Source organism: Camarhynchus parvulus, chromosome 2 (genome assembly GCF_901933205.1).
Source record: "Camarhynchus parvulus chromosome 2, STF_HiC, whole genome shotgun sequence".
In the NCBI taxonomy this organism is placed as follows: Eukaryota; Metazoa; Chordata; class Aves; order Passeriformes; family Thraupidae; genus Camarhynchus; species Camarhynchus parvulus.
This window is the reverse complement of record NC_044572.1, coordinates 141660775-141683665: the sequence shown is the minus strand read 5'-3', so window position 1 is coordinate 141683665 and position 22891 is coordinate 141660775. Positions and strand designations below refer to the sequence as shown.

The 22891-nt window shown below is 46.1% G+C and overlaps 1 long non-coding RNA gene across 1 annotated transcript in view; it reads right to left on the bottom strand.

Moving 5' to 3' along the window:
• Positions 1-22891, bottom strand: part of LOC115915096 — a 72791-nt gene that overhangs the window by 30959 nt on the left and 18941 nt on the right. Inside the window, exon 2 of the long non-coding RNA XR_004061479.1 lies at positions 20774-20854. This is a non-coding gene — a long non-coding RNA (uncharacterized LOC115915096). The remainder of the gene's footprint in view (positions 1-20773; positions 20855-22891) is intronic.

The following is a 22891-nucleotide window of genomic DNA, read 5'->3' as shown; positions in this document are numbered from 1 at the left end:
TGAATCACTTGTACAGGTGACCATGGAGGACACACCATGGTCAGCAGGTCCACCCTGACTGGAGGATCACTAAGACAGAAGATGATGCAAAGTGTTTCTATTTGTTATATATATTCTCCAATGTACTATCAAGGAGCTGCTTCTTCTCAGCCCAGGGCAGTGAATCTGTTAGGTGGAGAATGCAGACAGAAAATTCTCTCACCTTGCTACAGACTTATTTGCTCTTCTTTAATTCCTTCACTTGCTCTAGTGGACCCATCTTGTCCATCCCATCCTCACATCTTCCTCAGATTAATTCATTTGGCCTTCTTGTAAATGCTAAAATTACTGTACAAATGAACAATTAAAGGATTATCATTGTAGCAATTGAGGATTATGTGTCCAAGAGTCACACCTTCAGAGAGGTCCAACTTAACCAAGAGGAAACTGGACAGGAACTTTCCAGTTCAGTATGTCAGTATATCTACTGATGATACCCAAAACGGAGTTTCAAAACTGAGGCCAACACAGAGTATGGAAGACCACCTCTGCCCTAGCTCTTGCTGTACAACTGTGGACCATGGGCATGAAGCAGTTTAGTGACTTGACTAATATCCAGAAGTTGGGTATCAAAGCACTGAACCTGAGGATCACAAACATGGGAGCCAGAGGAGTAAAACAACCTCTTTACCACTTAGCTTTCCATTGCTCAGTCCTGCCGAGAGAGGGTTTAATTAATGTTTCAAGTACAAATTCATCCCAGCTGCTGAAACACAATTAGTTTCATCTCAGCATCTAGGAACAGGCTGTCTCCTCCTCAGCCCTGTGCAGCAGGTGAAACCTTGGGGTGCCCAGCTGATGGCTGGGCCCTAGCTAATTAACTGAATTAGGCTGCTTCCATTCTCATTACAGACCCTTCAAAACACTGTCCTTTCACCAGAGACCTTGATGCTACTTTCAGTAAAACCTTCTCCATGTCTCTGTGCCTCAAATTCAACTGTACCAGCTTCTAATATGTAGACAGAGCTATTGTAGCCATGGTGCTCACTTCTGCTGACTAATTCTCCAGCTGTCCAGCCTGTGCATCCACAGTTCACACACAGTACTTGTCTTCTCATTAGGGATCCAGCATTACCAGTTCCCTCAGCTTCCCAGGCCCTTTCTGTGAAACTGTAGTGACGGCAGCAGCTGCTGCAAACAGCCAGGTTATGCAGAGCACCACATTCCTCCTCTGGGAACGGGCAGCACGAATAAACCCAAAATCCGATTTTATTGCATCTTTCAAATTCTTAACAAGCCAACAAAAATTACTGCTGCTTTTTTTTTTTTTGTTGTATTATTATTTCCCATTTTTAAAGTGACAAGGCTTTTAAAATCAATAGGTAAATTTTAGATGCTAGGATACTGTTAGATATGTTTGGGAATGGTTAATCAGAGTCACTAAAGAAATAATAATAATCATGACAACAACAACAACATGAATTCCCCAGCAGGATATGTAAGAGTAGGGGAGTGACTGTTGCTCTCTTCCCTGCCTAGAGTCAAGAGCAAAAGCACATCCACGAGTTTCTCTGCCCATGCTGGCACTGGGGCAGTCCCAGAAAGGCAGCGTGGCCCAGGACATGCAGAACAGGCTCTTTGGAAAGGTAGGACCATTCAGACCTCAGCCTAGGTCGTCTGCAGTGCTTTGGGCTTGTCAGGGAGAAAGGAAAGCCTTTTTTTTGAATCAGGCAGCTGCCCACAGCAGAGGAGTCTGGGAAGAGGTGTGAGTAGGATGGGATGCAAGCTGGGATGCAGGGCAGGATGCACAGCAGTGGTGGAGCGTATCCCAGCGGGAAGCACAGCCCCCCTCCAAAGCATCAATCTGAGCTTTCCCAAAGGCTCCAGCCTTCCTTCCCAGCACTGTGCCACACACATCTGTGTGGGGAGGGCCCTGTGGCAGAGAGCCAACTCAACAACTCAAGAGGTGCAATTATCATTAAAGCCAAGCAGGCTGGAGCAGGGGAGAGGAGATGCCTCCCTGCCAAATGAATAGGTTTAATGCTGCTCACATTCCTGCATTCCTCTGCTGAAATGTAATGAATAAACCCTCACAAACTGCTAAAAATGAGGTGGTTTTGGTTAAGCTTTGCGAGTGTGTGTTTTGTAATCTTACACCTTTGCAGACAGAGAGCCCTGCTATGCTGGTAATCTAGGAGCTGAGGTTTTCCAGAGCTGGCTTGTGTAGCCAGGCAGAGACATTAGCACGTGCCTGTTCTATGGGAACAGCATCCCCATCACAAGCAGGGAGATGGGACAGAAAGCACTGGAGCCAGGCAGACCCCTTCCCAGGCAGGAGCGCAGCAGGGTTCTCTGACCAGAGCACACACACAGAGCCACTTCTGATGACAGAGCAGGACAAGATAGCACAGCACTGGACAGGACAGGATTAGAATGGAATTGAATGGAATAGAATAAAATAGAATAAACCATTTCAGTTGAAAGGGACCTGCAACAACCACGTAGTCCAAATGCCTGACTGCTTCAGGAGTGATCAACAGTTAAAGAATATAATCAAAGGCACTGTCCAAATGCCTCTTAAACACTGGAAGGCTCAGAGCATTGACCACCTCTTTAGGAAGCCTGTTCCAGTGTCTGACCACCCTACTGGCAAAGAAATGATTTATTATGTCCAGTCTGAACCTTCCTTGATGCTGCTTTGGACCATTCCCACACATCCTGCTACTGGATCCCAGGGAGAGGAGCTCAGCACTGCCTTCTCCCCTTCCCCTCCTCAGGAAGCTGTTAGAGAGCAATGAAGTCACCCCTCAACCTTCTCTTCTGCAAACTAGATAAGTCCAGAGCCCTCAGACACTCCTCACATGACATGACTTTTAGCAATTCCACTGACTTTGCTGCCCTCCTTGGGACCTTCACAACCTTCTTAACAGGTGAAGCCACACCAGTGCTGGCCAGAGTAGGACAATCACCTCTTTTGCCCATCTGGTTCTGCCATCTGGTTTTGCCCATCTGTGTTTGATGCACCCCAGAAGGATGTTACATGCAAAGCTTTTCCCTGTCTGCACTGGTTTATCTGCAGAGGATCCTGTCTGGGTCTGGAAGCAATAATATTACTTATGATTCTACTGAAAAAAAGTAGTGGCTCCTTAGCCAAAGGTCAAAATCCATATGTCCCCCTGCTTGGACATGGCTTCTCCAACCTGCCTCTGTCAGCACTATCTCTCATCTCTCCCTTCCTGACTCTTCATCATCCTCCAGCTCAACTTCAGATTTCCCTCTCCATGGGCCCTGTGGTTCAACCCATGCTCCCATCCTTCTCTACCTCCCTTTCACCTACACAAGAAATTTGTATTGTTATGATGGTCTGTGCCCTCCTCCATGCAGACTCTTCTCTACTCCAGACTGGTCTCCTTATCTTTGAAATTAAGTCTCAGGACATCTTTTGAATGCTCTTTCATCCAGCATCCAAATCTGCCATTGTCATTGAAGCTCTTGCTTTCTCATATCACAGCCAACACCTTTCCCTGAGACACCTAACTTCTCCAGACCAGCAAGAGTCCTACCACGTGGGTCATAGCTTCTATCCCACCTCATCTTCCCAAGGATAGCCCCTTTCCCTATCTCATCACACAAGAGCTCTGTAACTCTCAATGCTTACCCCACGCCCTACAGTACCCACTATCTGCTGCTGACTCTTATATTGTTGACTGTTACTCAGGAACTCGTCTCCTGGGCCAGTCAATGGAAAATGCCTTTGATATTGACTGACATTTTTTCCCTTCCTGCCCCTTGTCTGGCAGAAATTCATCTCAAATGTCTGCCAAACTACCTCAGTGACTTCATCAAAACTCTCCTTTGCGTGACATTTACAAGAAAACTCAATAACTGTGGGGCTGCTGGTGTTCTGAGACATATCTGTCAAGATGATCAATAGTGTACTGGGGTTTTTATCTTATAAATATGCATGTACCAATCACAACCTCCTGTCATTGATCCAGACCATGAGCTCCCTGGGGGATGGACAGCCTTTGATTCAACATTTGTACTACGGACAATAGACTCAGGGGCACAGTTAGCGCTCCTACCGTCCCAGTGGGGAAAATAACACTTTTCAAGACCCATCAAGGTCAAGAGATACCTGCTTGCACTATGTATGATCCCCAGGCTGACAGCAGACAACATGACCAAGAAGTCCACTTGCATAATGTTGTCAGGAAGGCACAAGTTACCTGAGGACACTTTACAGTGCACCAAGACCCAGTGTCCTGTTGTTGCATTTACTTACAACAACCTTGGGATTGGGCATCTACTCCATCTACTCTGAGCAATCTGTTCCATCATTTCACCACACACATTGTAAAAAATTGTCTTCCTTTTATTTAGTCTGAATTTACCCTCTTTAGTTTAAAGCCATTACCCTTTATCATTACAGGCCCTGCTAAAAAGTCTGTCCCCATCTTTCTTATAAACTCCCTTTAAATACTGAAAGGCCACAGAAAGGTTTCCCAGGAGCCTTCCCTTCTCTATGCTGAACAACCCCAGCTCTTTCAGCCTGTCCTCATCAGGGTCACTTTGAGACTGGCTGAGCCGGTCTGGAACCCTAAATCTTTGCCATCCCTCCATGTTTGTCATCTAAAGGTGACCAACAAGAAGCATTCTTTGCTACGGTTTGGCCCCAGGAGCAGGAGCAGCCTTGAGCAAGATCTCAGAATGTTCTGGTCCAAATTCTGCCAGTAGCTCCAACTTCCACATGTGCACTGGCATCTCTGCTATCCAGTCAAGGAGACGTCCAACTGGCCAGGAAGACAACCTGTGAATATCACATTTCACACCCTGAGCAGCTCTGACACACAGTTTCTACCAAACTGGAAGACACGGGGAAAAAGGCAAGCCCACATGGAGGTGACTTTCCCTCCACTGACCATGAGAGACTTGCAGGGCAAGTTCTCCCACCAGGCTCCAGGGCTGGCCATGCCGTGGGCAGGGCTGAGCCTGCCCTGATCGGTTACCAGTGCCAGCAGCTCCAAGCAGGACCCAGCAGCACCAAGCAGGACGCAGCAGCTCCAAGCAGGACTCAGCAGTCCCAGGCAGGACACTCTGACTGATGAGAATCCAGCAGCCACATGGAACCTCTGCTCTGCAGCCCAGAACGGAGATGATCATACAGCAGGGATGGGTTTGCTCTCATCCACTAGATGAACTTGACCTGAACTAACGCTGCAGTGACAGAAGCCAGCCAAAAACCACAGACCTTACAGACTTCAGACACACAGGGAGAGCTCCCCTACCTCCTTCAATGCTTCTCACTGGGGCTGGGCTGCATCTCTGCAGATTCGGGATTGATTTGCCCATACAGAGGGACACCACAGCACCTGCACTATGCAACACAGGCCCTGCCTTCCCTGCTGGGAAGCACTTCCCATTCCCAGCTCACATCAGATATTTTGCACATGTGGGCATGAAAAAGTTTCTTGGGCAATAGCTTATGCCTGCCACCTTGCAATCACCTGTGCTGCAGGTCAGCAACAGCACTCTTGATCAGGGTTTCTCCAAGGACTGAAAGGCTGGAAACACTGTTCTCTGAGAAACAGGCAAGACTCTGCTTGGTTGAACACAAACAATTCCTTTGTTTTCATTAATGTTACAATTTCACATCACAGGCATTTTCAGGCTCCCTGTGATTACTTTGTATATCCAGTGCTACGCAGTTCACAGGCACAGCCAAGGGCGAGAAGGTCCCTCCAAGGCTCTGATGAGTAGGGATTTCACATGACCCAAGTGGGATGTGTCCACCCAGACATGTGCAGACAGACCTGGGCTTGCTCTGCTTGTGCCTAAAGCTGACTGGGACTCAATCCAGCTTAAGACAAAAGCCACAGAGCCACATTAGTACAGCACTCTGCCCAAGCTCATATGACCAAAGTAGGTGCCCTGGGCAAACACCAACAAGACCTTTGATTTTGCTGTCCACAACAGTTATATGAGAATGGAAGGGCTATAAATCACCAACAGCATAGAAAATTCCTAATAACCGTAACTGGTAACTATTAGAAAGAACAGATTTAAGAGAACAAGTGTGCTACTCCACCCTGGTTGAACGATGGATTTCAAGCCATCTGGTCCTTGGGGAACAATGCTCCATATTGTATGGGTCTGTGGAAAATAACATAAAAATGCAACTCTATTGTCAGAAAGCTTAAATTTATTTGAAAGGATCCTACATCTCCACTAAAACAAATAAACTAAACAAAACAAAAAAAAAAAAAAAAAAAACCACAAAACAACACATTTAGAAACTCACAAGGTGAGAGAGGCTTGGAAAACCAGTTAGAGGGTGCATAATGAAAGGAAATCCACACTTGGGTGGAAAGAGCTGTTAAAAATCCAATCACACAAACTCCTCACAACATCAGGGACCTCACTAGTATGGTTTGTGAGGAACAGTTTATTCAACAAAAATGAAAGTGTTCAGACAGAAGAAAGTGAATTGAAATTTAGCCAATACAAAGATAAATGTGAATGTACAAAGAAATGCTTTAATATTCTGAATGATCATTAAAAGCCACAGTGAGAAAACAACCATTCCCTGCATCACCAGAGTCCTCATGCACAAATGGCACCTGGAAACACCCTATAACCCATCCAAGCAGCCACCAGGCTCAATCACATTTAGCTTGAATGCACAAGTGAACAAGAGAACAAAGCATATTTCTACATGTGCGAGGGTGACAAGACAACACTACACTGAAATGAAAGGAGCTGATGGTCTACCAAGTTCTCCCCTTCTGTTGAAATAAAATTTTACCATATGCCAGGATTATCTGCAGAGGACTTGGGTTCCATTCAAGATAGAGGGGAAAAAATCAATGACCATCTATCTATACCTCAGCGCTTTCAGGACTCTCAAAGCAGTTGGAGAGAGGGAAAAAACTATTTGGAGAGGGGGAAAAATACACAAAACCTTTTCATCTCTCTAAGTGATGTGGATGCAGCCTTGATGGGTGAGGTGGACTGGGTTGAAAGCTTCACAATGTGTGCAAGTCTAACACTTCATCACTGAAAAAGACCAAGTAACTTTTCCTCACTTCCTAAAGCCACTGCTGGCCCCGGTGCTCACCAAACCTCTCCAGCTGCTGATGCACTTCACTGACCAGCAGGAAGCTCACTCAGTACAGACCCATGCTGAATTTCTACCAACACAGTGAGCTGTGGGTGGATCAGTGCTGGAGCAAGTGCAAGGGCTGAGGAGAGCTGGAGAAAAGAGCAGTGCCATCCCCATGGTGGCAGGAATGGTGATAGCCCAGCAAAGCCCAGCACAGCTGAGCACACAGCCAACAGCAGCAGAAGGGAGGAGCGGACAAGGAAGAGGAAGAAAAAAAGAAGATGGTAACAAATAAAGCATTTCTTTTTGGGGAACTGCCTCTAATTAAAACCCCAAAGCAAACACAAACTTGGCAGCTGGAGAGAACAGTGCTGTGTTCTGTTCTGGATTTGCTTGGCATTTATCAGCTTGGTTGGCAGGACACTTGTTAAGCAGCTCATCCTAAGGGAAATTCCTCTGATTTTCCTAAAAATTCCAAGCTGCTTCAAACAAACAAAAACTTTACTCAGGCACTGCCCATACCCGGGTTTCCTGATCAGATAAACACATTCATTTTATCACTGAACAAATTTTTTGCCACTCCCTACCTCTGTGTGAAGAAACCAACTAAGGGAAAGGAGGACACCTGTTTAGTCCAGGAGAAGAGAATCTGGATATGCACACAATGCTTTGAAAATTGCACAAAGCGCTCAGGTAGCAAAGAGAAGTAAGTGAACAGACAGGAATGTTGCTCTTGGCCTGGGTACTGGCTATGGTACCGTGAAGCTCTGGTTGCTCCTGGAGGCAGCTGCAGCTGGGAACTCCTGCCTTGCAACCTGTCTGTGCCCAATGCTGGGCTTTCTCTTCGCCCTTTTTGAAGTGATTTGCAGAAAAGGCTCTGACAGATTCGAGCTGTGGCTCCAACACTGCTATGTCAATCCAAATTAGGATTCCTCCTCATTCATACCCAAAAGAGGTTCCATCTGTACAAGGTGATGCTTAGGTTTCAGAGGACTCCTCTGGCTGTGTGCATGCAGGGTGGGAAACACACCCCATACAGAAGGATTGCACTGAGAGGGGTATTTCTGGGAGAGAGCAGGTATCTATCACCACTGCTGTCCCTATTCCTTGGGATATCACTGAGGGAAGTCAGCATGGCAGAACAAGGCTGATGTGTTGCACAGAAGCCCATGATGCTCCTACCCAGATGTGTCAGCTGCAGTGCTGGGAAATGGAAAGCAATCTAGGAGGAGGGGAGGGGAGAGCTTCCACAGAGGAAAGGTACAGCAAGTGGGAAATTTGAACCTATTGCCAGTTTCCAACGGAGAGGGTTCAGTCACATGAAGTACATGCTGCCCCTGCAGAGCTTCACCAAACTCCCAGCCTCTGCTGCTGATGGCCCCAGGGGGCTGCCACTCTGATGCTCAGCACTGCAGTGCCCTGACAGGCAGCAATACTTTGGGGCTCACATGTATGCCCCCAAGTCCCTGCACCCATCACCCAGTGTTCTGCTGGACATCCCATGCAAAAGTATAAAGTGACATATGTGCCATAAAAATAGCTGAAATGGGTACTCCTACCCCTTTAATCAGCTTTTAATTGCCAAGTACATCCAGTACAGATGCTCAAGAGGAGTCGTGCTTGAATGCATCAGAGGTGTGAGAGGCTTTTTTGTAAAACTCTTCCTTTTTTCAACAAGTATCTTTGAAATCAAAAGCAGCCTGTGGGAAGACTTGGGAAAACCCGAAATAACAGCAGTGATCCAACCAGCATGTGCTGCTCACCACAGCAAAGGCAAAAGCACTAAAACTCAGTGAAGTTACCGGCACACCTTGGAGGTTTGTAAACAAACAAAAAGTGAAATAAGCACAAAGCAGAAAGACTCAAAATTATCAAAAGAGACGGGCAGGAAACAGAAGGAGAAATGGAGAGAAGGTAAATTTTCCCTGATTGAACCAGCTTTTTGTATGAGGCCATGGGTACCATTTCAGTAACTTCCTTCAAACAACAACCCTATTTCATGAATACATCCAAGCACACTGGCACAGCCCTGCTACCTCTAAAACTTTTTATAAACCCCTGTTTTACCACACTAAATACCAGAAGTTTATGGGCAGTTTATGGGCAAACCTCCTGACAGGCTCCTGCCCAGAGAGCAGCAGACTCAGCACTTTGTCCACAGAGCTCTGGCAGATGCTCCAGCTGTGGGTCACTATCTTGATTTCAGACTCTTGGAAAGACATCAACTGGTGTAAATGGAGTGTTGTAAAAAAAGCTGAGCTCATCCAGGGAAGATTAAGCCCTTTTCAGTCTGGGAAGTCTCCCACTACATATTTCTAAATCACAGTCATGCATGGGGAGGAACCCAGGCAGAACTCGGTCCCTGTGTGTACGCTCTGTGGCTGAGCATCGTGGGGAATGAGCAACAGCCCAGCAGCCTTACACAGCACCAGGTTGTTTATGTTTTTAACTAAAATGGTAAAAGCAGAGGTGGGGTTGAGGGTGGATTCACTGCAAACTAGGGGTATTAACCAGCCAGAAAGAAGGTACACTGTAGCTGCCTCCTCCACACCATACAGTACCCCAATATCATGCCAAATTCACATAGTTGGATTAGTGATGAACTCCCTGTGGAGGTCAGTGAAGGAGCAGGAGGAGGTGCTTCAGGCACCTGCAGCCTGTGGTGCAGCCCAAGGTGAAGCAGCTGTGCCCCTGCAGCCCATGGAGGACCACAGGGGAGCAGAGATCCACCTGCAGCCTGTGGAGAAGACCCTCACCAGTGCTGGTAGATGAGAGAATCTCCTGCTACTCCTCTCAACAACTTTATTCATCCACTGCAATAAAGCTCGGAGGAATTGTCAGCACTGATTCAGAGGCCTGTGAGGTATTTCCACATGATTTTATTTTTTACTGGCTGCATATTTCTGGCTAAGTCAACAAATCCAGTCATTGCTGTTACACATTGTCCTCAGTCTGAAATTTATTTTTGCTCATGGTAAAAGAAACTGCAGTTCTTTCTGATTAACTCCACAGAAATTCCTCTTACTCAGACAGGAGTCTCAAAGTTGGCTTGAACTAATCAGCAAATTGGTTTAAAACAATTAGGTTTTGAGGATGAGCATCTTCTAGCACCCAAAATGCAATTCTGAGGCGTTTATTTGCTTTGAATGTTATTTTTTGACTTACTGTCCCTATCAGGTTAATCCCAGACAGCACAGAAATGTCACCAAACCCAGCCAGCCCATCGTGGTATAACCCAAAATAGCACAGTTCATTTCCACATTGGGCTTCTCTACCAAAGCAACATATCCTGTTGCAGTCTTGGCTCTCTACAGCCTTGTGATTCAATTTTGAGGGGAAGAAGTTCACAAAGAAGCTGCAGAAGTTTGTGTAAATCCCAGAAGTGCATCCTGCAAAAGGTAGCAGAGAGGACCCTAAAGGTGACTGCACAGGTCAATGCTTTGCCATAGAAATACAGAATCATGAGCTGTCCTGAGCTGAGGGGACCCACAGAGATCATTGAGTTCAACTCCTGACCCTGCGCAGCACAACTCCAGGAGTTCCTCCATATGCCTGAGAGCATTCTCCAAACGCTTCCTGAACTCTGGCAGGCTTGGTGCTGTGACCACATCCTGGGGAAGCCTATTCCAGTACCAAAACACCCTCTGTGTGAAGAACTTTTTCCTAAAAACCAACCTATACCCCTCCTGCCCCGACTCAGCTTCATGCCATTCTCTCAAGTCCTATCACTGCTCACCAGAGAGAAGAGATCAGTGCCTGCCCCTCTGCTCCCTCAGACCTGCAGCAGGCTTGGCCAGATGGCCAGGCACAGCTGTTTGCTGGTGGTCCAGTACAGGGCAACTCATCCCCTAAAACAAGACGAATGAGTTTCAGCAAGTAAGCACAGACTCCCTGACAGAGGGACACAAAAATGCCTAAGAAAGACTTAGAGCACATAAAGAAAGCCAAGGCTGTCAAGCCAAATAGTTGCACAGTGCCCTTTCATACACCATTCCCCCAAGTCTGACAACAGAAGAACGTGAGGCTGCAGCTGGGCTTCCATGGGAGCACAGTGCCTGTGCTGATGGTTTTGAGTTGGCTCAGGGTCAGTGCAGCTTCTCAGTGGGAAAACAGCCCTGAAGGACTCAACACAAAGCACAGTGACTCTCTTCTCCTCTCCCTTTGTCAAAGCATCACTTGAAGCAAAAGCCTGAAAATGTGTTACCTGGGAAAGCAAAGCAACCACATTAGGGAGCAAGAGCACAAAGCACACGGTGACATTTACAAGTGAGCTTGAGCTCACTCATTTGTATTTCAAAGGCCAGGCTGACACAAGATATTTTTCTTGTTCTAGTTTTGGCCGTGAAGGGAATAATACACAATTTTGAGTGCTACTGCCACTGTGTCAGCTTTCCTGCAGTCAGCTACAACAACATTCAGCCTACTTTGCTTGGAGAACATAAGGACCAATCTTGGAAAATCCCCTTTTGGCTGACATAAAGAAAACCAATTCAGGAGGCTTGCTCACATCCATACAGTCACCCATCCTCAACTTCCTAAGGCTCAAGTGAATGTAGCTAATCCTGTTGAGTGTCTCCCCTCCTTCAGTAACTTCACCCTATGAAAGTTTTCCATCTTCAGAGCTCTAGCTGACTGATGGTGTCATATTAAGTGACAAAACAGGCTCAGCAGTTTAACACCTTTTGGGCCTCTATCACACTGCAAGACGTCCTCCTTTGTAGGAAAGGATCAGTATTTCTGATACACCACCAATAGCAGCTCCATCTGCACTAATCAGGCACAGCCCTTTTGGTGACAAGCCACAGTGCTCCTTAGACCAAGAGCTGTCCCTTCAGCCCAGAAACCTGGTGTAATACTGAGTAGAAACCCAGTTTACAGCCTTCCCTGTCATGCCAGACCCATCGAGACCCTTGCTGGAGGTGGCAATATCCTGCTCTGGCGTAACACCTGCCTCATCTGACAACCTTGAAACTGGCAGCCAAGGTACACAGTGCACTTACCTGCAATAACTTCAGCCTCACATTCTCCTCTAATAAACACCCAACTGTCTCAAAGGAACAACCCATCCTCCCACTTTTCACCTCACATATTTTATGCCTCTGTTTTCAGGTCATCAGTCCAGGAACTCCAGAGCTTCTTGGAAACCTTTACCTGCCTACAACAAAGCCCGTCACAATTCAGCTGGTCAAATATGTAAAACTGACAAAGCCACAATGAGCCAGGTCTCCACCCCCTCGGTGGACACCATCATGACTGTGGAGGCCTTAAAGAGATACCATCATATAACAAAGACCATGAATGTCCAGGCAATAGAGATCACCCTCTTCTAAGCAGGATCAAAAGACATGAACATTAAGTCATCATGTTGCTTCACTGGTTCCCTCAAGTCAGAGTTGACCACAAAGTTGCATTCTTCCTCCATGACTGGATGCCACAGTTTACTCCGGCTCCTTTCCTGTCCCCAAACATATTGGCACTGTCACAGCCCTTCTACCCAGTTTTGGGGTCCATGAATGTGACCCAAGCAGGTACACTAGGAAATCAAAATAGCAAAGTAACGTAGGTGTTCAAGAAACTGCAGGGGAATCAATTTGCCCAATTAATGATTTTCCTATTAAATCAGAATTTTCCTTTCAAGTTTGCCACCCAGTGCAGTTTCTCACACTGATCTTCTCCACCCACACACACATTCCACCTCTGCCCTGACTGTTGTCTCCAGCTTTCATCCACACCTGTGATACTCTAGTCACGATCCAATATGTCTCCCCCTCTAGTTCAGTGCAGTTTTATCCCCATTTTTAAAGCCATTTTCTCCATATACACCTTGACCACATTTGTGGACCCATGCTCATTGCACACAGGAGCGTGTGTAAACTCAGGGATCTGGAGACTTCCACCCAGCAGCTCCAAAGCCCCCACAACCCTCACCTGCAGTCACCTGCAATGGTGCTCCATAGTTTGTGTCTTCCTGTACCTGGCTGGAGCAATGGCCTTGCTTGGGAATGAAGGGAAGCAAGACAGAGAGACCTGGCAATGGACTGGTTATACGCAGCAGATCCAAGCCAAGATCCCACCACAAAAGTGAGAGTTATTTCCTTGTGACAGCACAGACAAGCTTTATATAAATCACATACAGTAATGCACACTCACACAGAGCTATACGTAAGATATATATATACAGTACACACCAAAATAACATCAAGGAGTATGGATGCCAAAGAAAGGGTAAAATTAGTATATTAGAGAAGTGGCACAATCTTATAAGAGAATGGAAAAAAGGCCTATTTTAAACAGTAATGAACACATTTCAAAAATATTGGATATTCTTGGCTTGGAGCCCTACATACCACAACATACAACAATCACATCAGATTGAAGAATGAGAAAAATCAGCCAGAAGGTCCATGGGAGATGTCCCAAGAAAAACAAGGATTGCATGTGGTAGGGCGCTGCATCAAATTATTTCCTTGGCATCACAGAGTGCACCAGTGTTCTGTCTAGTCCAGCCTGCTGCTGAAATGCAACTTTCTGAGAGTCACACAGCCCTTACATGGCAAAAATTAGCAACACCTCAGAAATAATTTTTTTAAATCTATTCCTTGAAGGTTAGTCCAACATTAACGAGACAAAAAGCAATGTTGGCAGGGAATACCAGGATGCCATTTAACCCAGAGAAAGATGAAATGTCAATAATGTAAATTGGAACCAAATAACACTGTTGTTAGCTCAATGACTTCATAACAATCAAGTTAAGGAGGAAAAAGGAGATAGAAAATAAATGAAAATGGGCTGCACAGTTTTTACCACAATTGGATAATGTGTCCAAGGGCATTGAAGGGGTCAGGAGCATCCTCAGGTTGGGAATCAACCCTGGGAAGACTTAACAGATCCTCTAGAATGGAAAAACTAATAAATGCAAGGTAGGACTTATCTGTAATAAAGCCTACTATAATATTAAACAAGAACTAATTAAATTGAAATGAAGGCACTACATATATTGATCAATAGTAAGTGCAAAATGTAATCAGAATCACAGCACTCAAAAATTAAGACCTACTACCAAGATGGGGGCAAGCACGGTGATTTGAAGATGCATCCATCCCACTCCACACCTTATGGACATCAGGACTCCAATGCAATACCTTGGGTAAAATACCCCCCAGCACTTTCTGAGAAGAAATCTGTGCCCAAGACACCAACACAGCTCTGAGCATCATTTGCCCAGCTCAACTTACAGCAAAAAGTTTTCCTAACTTTCCCATCCTTTTTGACGCTGTTTTACTGGATTATTTGATTATAGGCATGAGGGATGAATTGCAAGGAGAGGGTAACTCAATCCCTCTCTCCCTGGAGGAGTCCTACTGGCAGCTTGAAGTGAGGTGCTGACCTTGGTTACTTTACTCTGGTTTTTTTCTCCTGCAAGCAACCACAAGAGAAACCTCAAGCAAAATTGTCCGAAACTCTCCCGGAGATTTGGAATTCAGTCCAACATGGGTGCTATTTCAACTTCATGAAATGAACAGCTTAAATAGAAAGGTTTGCGGTGGTGTGCAGCTGTAAAATTGATTTCAAAGCCTTAACACACCAGCTCATCAAGAGAAATACAAGCCCATTCATTAACTCTCAGCATGCTGGCAGTTTCAAAGATGCTACCCATGGCCAAGATAAGCCTGTTATCCCAAACACAGGCATTCATTTGCTGCTGTAGCTAGGAAACAGATTCAAGTATTATATTTATTCTCTGTTTCAGAGAAACAAGGACTTAATACTAAAGTCATTTTACACACAAGCAACAGAAATATCAAGAAACTACAACTACTACTGCTCTCTCCCTAATTTTAGCTGTCTGGAAATTGAGCATCTAACATAAGCCAAATGTTCAGAAAGTTTCCATGACCCATAGAGGATCCTGGTCCAAAGCATTATTTGTTCCCACTCTTCCCATAGAATTAAGTGGTGTTTACACTGAAAAAACTTTTTTTTTTATTTCACACCCAACCTCACCTGACTCCAAACCACAGCCATTCAAGAGCCATGAAGTCCACCAAACAGCAGTTGAGACTGGCACAGTAATGCTGGTACAACATGTCCAAGTGAGTCAGCATTTTGGATGCCCAGTCACACTTTTGGACATTTCTAGTCCAGCTGTCTGACCTGCCCAAGGTCACTTGGGAAGTATGCTGCAGGGCATTTCACACTCAGGCTTGAACTCTTCCCCCTTTTGGAAAATAAAACTCCTTTTATAGCCTTTATCTGTGCTCTCAGAAAACACACAAAAATTTATCCCAAGAAGTATCAAGCTTTTTGGAAGGCTTTGTTTTTTAGCACAACTGTTAAAGAAATATGAAAATTCAATTCAACAAGACGCTCCATTTTCCTCCATCATCGTAACATCTCTCCATGGATAACCTCCACGGTACAGGATTTGCCAGCAATCAAACACAAGGAATGCCCTTTCTGCCACTTCCCATCTGGTTTTGCCCAACTGCCCAGCAGCCTTGCCCACACCAGTGGGACCAACACAGCAGAGCATGTGGAAAGGGCTGCAGCCTCAGATGTTCACCCAAAACCCCACGGTGTTGAGAATAACATAAAAAAGTCAGAACCATCCAATTCATGCTCCTTGGAACTATGCCCAGTTAGGAAAACTTCCCAGGAGAAGATATTTGCAAAGCACTATCTATACAGTGAGGTCTAATCCCCATCAAAATATATAGCTGATGCCTTCCCACAGAAGAATGCAATCCAGCAAGGACGTATTCCTGGCATGTCACTACACATTCCCAATTAGAACGAACATCAGCTTTCCCTGTCATGACCACGCAGAAAGACAAGATGGAAAACCACCACCCATCTCATCCCAAGTCAGCAGCTCCCAGTCAGTCTGCTTGATGCAATAAGGGTAACCCTTTCCTCCTCAGATGATCTCCCTTTATTGCTGTTAGAGACCTCTCAGGTCCTCTTTTTGGGAGGAATCCAAATCCAGGCAAACAGACAAACAAAAGAGAAAGAATAATAATAAAAAAAAGGAAACGTAACACATGCAGCCACTTGGCAGCTTGGACTCTGTGTTTTCCTGCCCGGTTTTTAATCCCCCTTTTCCACGGGGGTATATCAGCATCATGTACCCAGCAGCCCCATCAGTGTGGACCCCTCAAGCCTCTAGGCTCCAGTTTCCATGCCAGCTTCTCTAATGTGACACTGCTTTGGTTGGAAGTTGCACTGGGGCGGGCAGTTATGACTCAGGGTTACAGCTCAGAAGTATTACCCCTGGGGCACTGAGATGTTGCAGAACACACCCCAGTTTTCATAACTAACCCTTCTTGACCTCAGCCCCCTTTACTCCATATTGGTTTTCAATACACAACTTCATAATTCAGAAAATGAACACAGTTTTCTTCAAATGGGTCAAATTTATTACAGAAAAGCATCCAAACACTGGCAACATCTCCCTAAAGGAGCCATCTCTGCAAGACATGCTGCAGATCAGACATTCAATATAAAAATACAGACAATACAAACCACCTCTGAGAGCAGCTTTTTCATGCATGTGAGTAAACCACCCATAGACACTGTTAGCTTATGTGAGTAACACTGCATTAACCACTTTAACTTTAGGAGGAAACAGCAGAACCAAACAAATCATTGATGCAAAACCTAAAAAAAAAAGGCCAGAAAACACCTGGTTCAACTAAATATATGCAGGCTGCAACTGGATGCCCTCCATGAACCCAGAGGACGGCACATAATGACAGAATGGGTAAGGCTGGAAGGGGCCACAGGCCCATACACACCATGCAGTCTGCAAAGGAGACTGTACAGATGCACAGTGATGCTGTGCTCTCTCCAGACACAGACGTGTCACCACTGAACGTGGCAAGCTGCCGGCTGGCCCAGACAACCCCGGGAGCTGCTGATGAAAAGCAGCTGGACCTTGAAGAGAAGTCTGCAAGGAGCTGAAGGGAGAGCAGACTGAACAATGTCACAATTTTTTCCCCCAGATTTATAACAGTGGCTCTGTGAGGATAGAACACCTCAAAACCTTTGTTCAAGTGCCTGGGTGCAAGGATGGAGCATGCAGAGAGCACAGGGCCGAGCCTGTTGCTCCCTCCCCACCTTCCTATCCAAGCACCCCTGTACAGATTCATTGTCCCATGAAGCTTCTTTAAAAAGCAAAAATGTCTGAAACAGGAGACAGCTCAAACAGATTTTTATCGCCACATCCTGTACATATCAAGTGAAATCAGAAAGAGGGAGGTGCAGTCCACAAAATAAATAAGCAATTAACCCTCACAGTGAAAGAGTCAACGTCTTGGCTTTGGGGAAGGAGGGGAATGGTAGCTGCGGAAAAACTTATTAACACTGGGAAAATTAGTGAAACTATCAATGAAATTAAGTGGTCACCTGCAGGATTGGAGGGAACAGGTGACGGGTGGGGGGAGACCAGCCATCTGCAGCTACAGCTGAGCTGACAACACCCAAGAGACACATGTGCAGGTACAAACCACAGCAAAGAAACAAACTCTGTTAAAAGTTCATTTAGGATAGGGCGTAAATGCAGGCTGGGTGTAGAACTCGACTGAGGAGGATGAGCAGAGCAACAGCTGAGCACTGCTCCACCCTGCACTCAGCATCTCCAGGCTGGCCAAGGAGGGTCCTAAATCCACACCAGTTTTGAGATAAGGCATTGTCCCCACTTGAGCAGCCAGCCCTGGAGCTGCAGCAACCCCTCGGATTCGTGCATTGCTACTGCATCAAAGATGAGGCAAAGCTCGGCCTAGAAGCCGTTCCAGGTGGGTTTAAACCAGCCAGTCCCATGTACTGCCTGTTCGGGCAGGAGCTCGGTGGGCTCTGCTCACCCAATGTTTTCACATCAAGGAGGGCTGAAGCTGCCATCACAGACCCGTTCTGGGATCAGCACTGACTCAGCTGGGCTACTGTGAAAGGTGGAGGGAGCAGGGACCCCACAAGAGCCAGCCTGGGCCCCACCTCCCCACCAAGACAGCAGAGCCATAGCCCACACTTTTCTTTCTGTATCCTGGCCTCTAGGCTTTGCTTTTTTCGCCTCTTTGCAAGGTCGTTAGGTTTGACAAAGTTATCTTCTCCAGTTGGACAGAATTGCTTTTTCTCAGAGTTGATCAACTTGTGTCATGCAAACTACCCAGGGTGGAGGTAAACCAAGAAAAGGGGCATTCAGATGGTTCCTTTTATGTTTCACAGATCATTTGCATCCTTATTCTCTGCCTTTAGGGCAACTCTCAGTTGACTGAACACCTGCTTTTAGCTGCCGGGAAGCACACAAGAAACCTCCTTCTCCACCCACCCCCAATTCACACCCCTTCCGAGTACTTAACTGGTGTCACTGAGGCTTGCAAAACCCTCCTCACTTCAGGCAGGCTGCTCATTTCATATCGGTCAAGATGGAGATGACAACATTCTCCTGTTTACCATGTCCCAGAATCCCAAAGCATCCCAGCTGAAGGAAATCCCAAATTCAAAGAAAGCAGAGAAAGCTTCCTGGCTTTGCATTTCATGAGCCCTGAATATCCTTGCTGATATCCACAGTGTCAGCCCAGCACAAAAATGGTTCAAAAAAAAAACGGAGTGACAGAGAAAGAAAGCCAGATGGAGTGAACTTAATTGTGAAAAACCCAGAGAGACGTCCAGCAGCCAAGTAAAAATGAGGCTGTTTCCTGGAATCACTGATACTGCAAAAAGCATCCCCCCTTCTTAGACAAAGCCCTTGCACCTCCGGTTAAATTGCTCATCCTTAATATCAATTCTCACAACTCAGAATCAATTTATTCCTGCTCTCTGGATGGAGAATCAAGGCACAGTTCAGAGCAAAGAGACCAGTGGGAGAAGAAAGCATCAAATACAAGGGCACTGTGACTCCCTGCAACATCTTCTGGTCCCCAAGGCAGACAGACAGACAGAAGGCAGGAGAGGTATGTGTCAGGCTCAGGCAAAGGGCAGCAGTAACCACACAGTAACCACTCCATCATTTCACTGTGACAGTTTCCCTTGCTGTAAAAAGGAAAGATTCCTCTCTCCAGGGTGGCAATGAAAACACTCCAATTATCAGCAATACAGAAAAGCTAACAGTAAATTGCAGAGAAAACATTAAATAAATGAAGAATAACACGCACACACATTTCCTTTGCCCACTTACAACTAAACAAGAGTGATGTACTACATCAAATTATATTTGTTCTTTGACTTAAAGGTGACAATCTTGACAATGGACCATCATCATTAATCCTTATTTCTGAACAGACTGCCCTCAGAGAACAAACATATTGATGAAGGCAGCAGCAGAAGCATAAACACACCAAAATCTTCCAGAGTTCCCTCTGCTTATGTACAACACCTTGTACATCTAAATTTCAACCAGTGTCAATATTTATCCTCACTGCAGTAGGGATGAGCCAGCACAGGCTGAGCACTCTACAAACACAAGCAGAACACATCTCCACCTCCAAGAACCAGGAGGGGAAGCAGAGGGGGTGGCCTAGCAAAGTCAAGCAGATGTCTGTGCAGGATTTCCCCTGGCTGAGAGATGCAGGGATGCGTACAAAGGCTCTGGGTGGAGATTCTAATCAACAGAGAGCTGACCTGCAGACCCCAATTCTTCACAGAACCACTCCTGGGGGATTCTGCACCTTAGCCGAAGTACAGGTTTGTGGATGCTCCCTCTACAGGTGTCAGGTTCCCATGGGGAGATGGCAAGCATTGTTCCAAACCTTCCTGTGGTTGAAAAGCCACAAGCCACATCACTCAGAAAGCCAAAGAGCAGAGCAGCTCCAGGGCTGGTTCCCAGGAGGTTACAGTGCAGCCCAAGCAGCCTCACTAGGTCTTAGTGCAGCAGAAATAAACTCCTGAGGCTGGAATCTCTTGCTGATTCTCACTGGGGCTGCAACAGCCAGTGTGAGATGACCCAGTTGGACTGAAAGCTCCTCAGCAATCATACCCTATCCTTCAGGAATGTACATATGCTGCCAGTCAGGGTGTATAAATACTGAGAGCAGGCTCAGACAAGTGGCTCACAGATTTAAGCTGCGTCCAAACATTGAAGAAAATTTAAGGGCAGCTTAGAGAGGCCAAGCTTTCATGCAGTGGCTTTGGACACCCCAAACCACAAGCAAGCATCCTGAACTCCAGTCCTCCTACACAGGGTACAGACATTACACATGCCTTGCAGACCCTACAATCAAACAAGCTGCCCCAGCTGTGCTGACCGTGCAGAGAAACAGGTATTGTTGGGAATGATTCAATCCATTCAGATGCCTACAGCAGGTCAGGGTCAGGCACTTCCTAAAAATACCCATTTCCCTCCAGTGACTGTAAAAGGAGGCTGGGGGGGGCTGGATCAGTAGCAGGTAATTGCAGCAGAGTTCTCTAAACCCAGATGAGTGAAGTCCCCTGCTGTGAAGCCCAAATACAGCCAGAAACAAAACCTGTGTGATGCACAAACCTCAACATATTCCAGAGAGTCTCCAGCCCTTCCGAGACTCCCAAGCACAACAGCAGCCTACAATCCTCCCATCAGCCCTGAAGAGGCAACCATAGTGAAACCTGTACCAAAAGGAAATCTGGAGGATCAACAGGAGAGGTCTCACACAAAGGGTGCAGGGAAGACCTGGAGGGCTTCTATCTCCAGGCTTATGAGTGCTGAAAGACATCACCACTCACCTCATTTGCCAGGAAACCCTGGCAGGATCTGACCTCCCTTTGACACACTCCTCCCTTCTCCTTTCTGCAGTCAATCGAGACCTGTATAACATTACAACAAAAGAAATGTCAGCAAGCTCAATCTTGTTCCCTCCCTCCAACCAAAAACCTTCAATTGCCTTAATTTTTCAACATAAGGCTGCAATGGAAACCAGTTATATATAAATTATAGCTTATATAAATAGCAGCTTATGTATCCATTTAAATATTTATAATATTTATATATCTATTTAATGCATATTACTTATTTAAATATATATATATATATATATATATATATACACATATATATATATATAAATATATAAATTGGTGAAGGGACAGGCAAGGGGCTGAAGCAGCAGCACATTCCTCTGCAGCCACCAAAGTTCAGGCATCAGTGAGGGAGCCCTACAGCCTGTCCCATGCTGGACTCCCACAATGACTCAGTGGCATGAAAATGCCTGTCAAGGTCCTCCTGAGCTGTTCACTGCCAGCTCTAGAGCAATCCCTCAAACACTCCTAAGGAGCAATGGGAGGAAATACAGACAGGAGTGACAGGGAGCCTGGGTGGCCCAGAGCTGTGAGGAAAAGGAATGAAGGCAGCAGACTCCTGCTCCATGACCCAGAGCATCCCAGTGTCACCATGGAGAGGATGTGGGCTTTTCCTCGTGGTGACCTCCAGACATTGCTGAGCCCTCTCATTACTGCCCAAGGGTCACACAGGACAGCCAGGTGGCTATCAGGCTGCTGCTCAGGTTCTCAGTGCTCTGCTGGATGGTGGTCCTCATAGACTGTTTCCTGTCATCCAGGTCCCCATCCTCTCCATCTCAGGCCACAGAGCCCTTGTTGGCACAACCAGTAATTCACACAGCCACATATCAAACAGCTTTCTATCACACAGGCTGCTGGCAGTGTAAGTGTGAGGCAGAGGAGGGAAGGGGACCTTTATCACCATCAAAATCTCCTCATAGCTCAGCCTACTTAAACCCAGCCACATTTGCACGGCTAAATTTGGGAGAGTATGAGAAGCATTCCCTCCTAATGGGCGGTGGGGGAGGGACAACGCAGCTTCTGGCCTTCTTTAACTCCTGCCAAGTGCAGTGTAATTCAAAGTCCATGTCAGGGAAGCCACCCCTGGCTGCACAGCCATGGCCTAGACCCAGCAAACCTGGAGATCAGTGCCTTAACCCCTTCCAGTCAGCATCTGAGCTTGCCTATTTTAAGAAAATGATTGAGTCAGGCTTTAGGAAACAGCTCCCACTGAAATAGCAGAGTTATTCAGGAGGTATGTGGAGGGAATTCTGGACATCTCCACACATCAGCTTCAGACAGTGAGTTTGAAGACCCTGCCCTGAAGGGATGCAGTGTTCAGCCTGATACCAGCTAGCAGCAATCCTCACCTTCAAACTCATTTAAGAAGTTGTGAATGACTATTTTTGGGTGCAAAACAGATGAACTACTCAGGAAGGACAGCATCAATACCTGCAGCAGGAAGGGGTCACGATTCCAGAGAAGCATTACCCTGACCTGCAGTACAGGCACCTATAAAGTTACCATCAGGCTTTGCTTTTGAGATCATACGAACAATTAAACCTCTCTCTCCTTGTTGCTGACAGATACAGGAAGGAAACAAAGGTTACAGTAACCCTTCTGGACCTGTTCTCTATAAACACCATCAGCACCTGCCCCTTTCTGCAGATATCCAGAGAAATCTGCCCCTGAAAACACAATCCATGGAACATCTTGGGGGGGCAAATGTGTTGCTGCCCACACCCAATAAATAAACATTTTAATTAATCCCAGAGGATGCCAAGTCCAGCGGTGTACGGGGTGAGCCAGAAATTTTCCTCAGCATCCACACTGAGATATTCGAGGGAGCTTTTGAGGAATCCAGGCATGAGCCTGGGCAAGCGGGCCGGAGACATTTCTTAAGCAATTCACACGCGCACAAAAAAAAGGAATTAAAAAAAACCACCAAAAAAACCAACCTAGGCTTGTCCTCGGCAGAAGTGGGCATCAAACGTTCTGACATCAAGAAGGATGATTAAAGACAGCTGAGGTGCAGGAAAGATTAAAAGAACTAAATATGCCCAACCT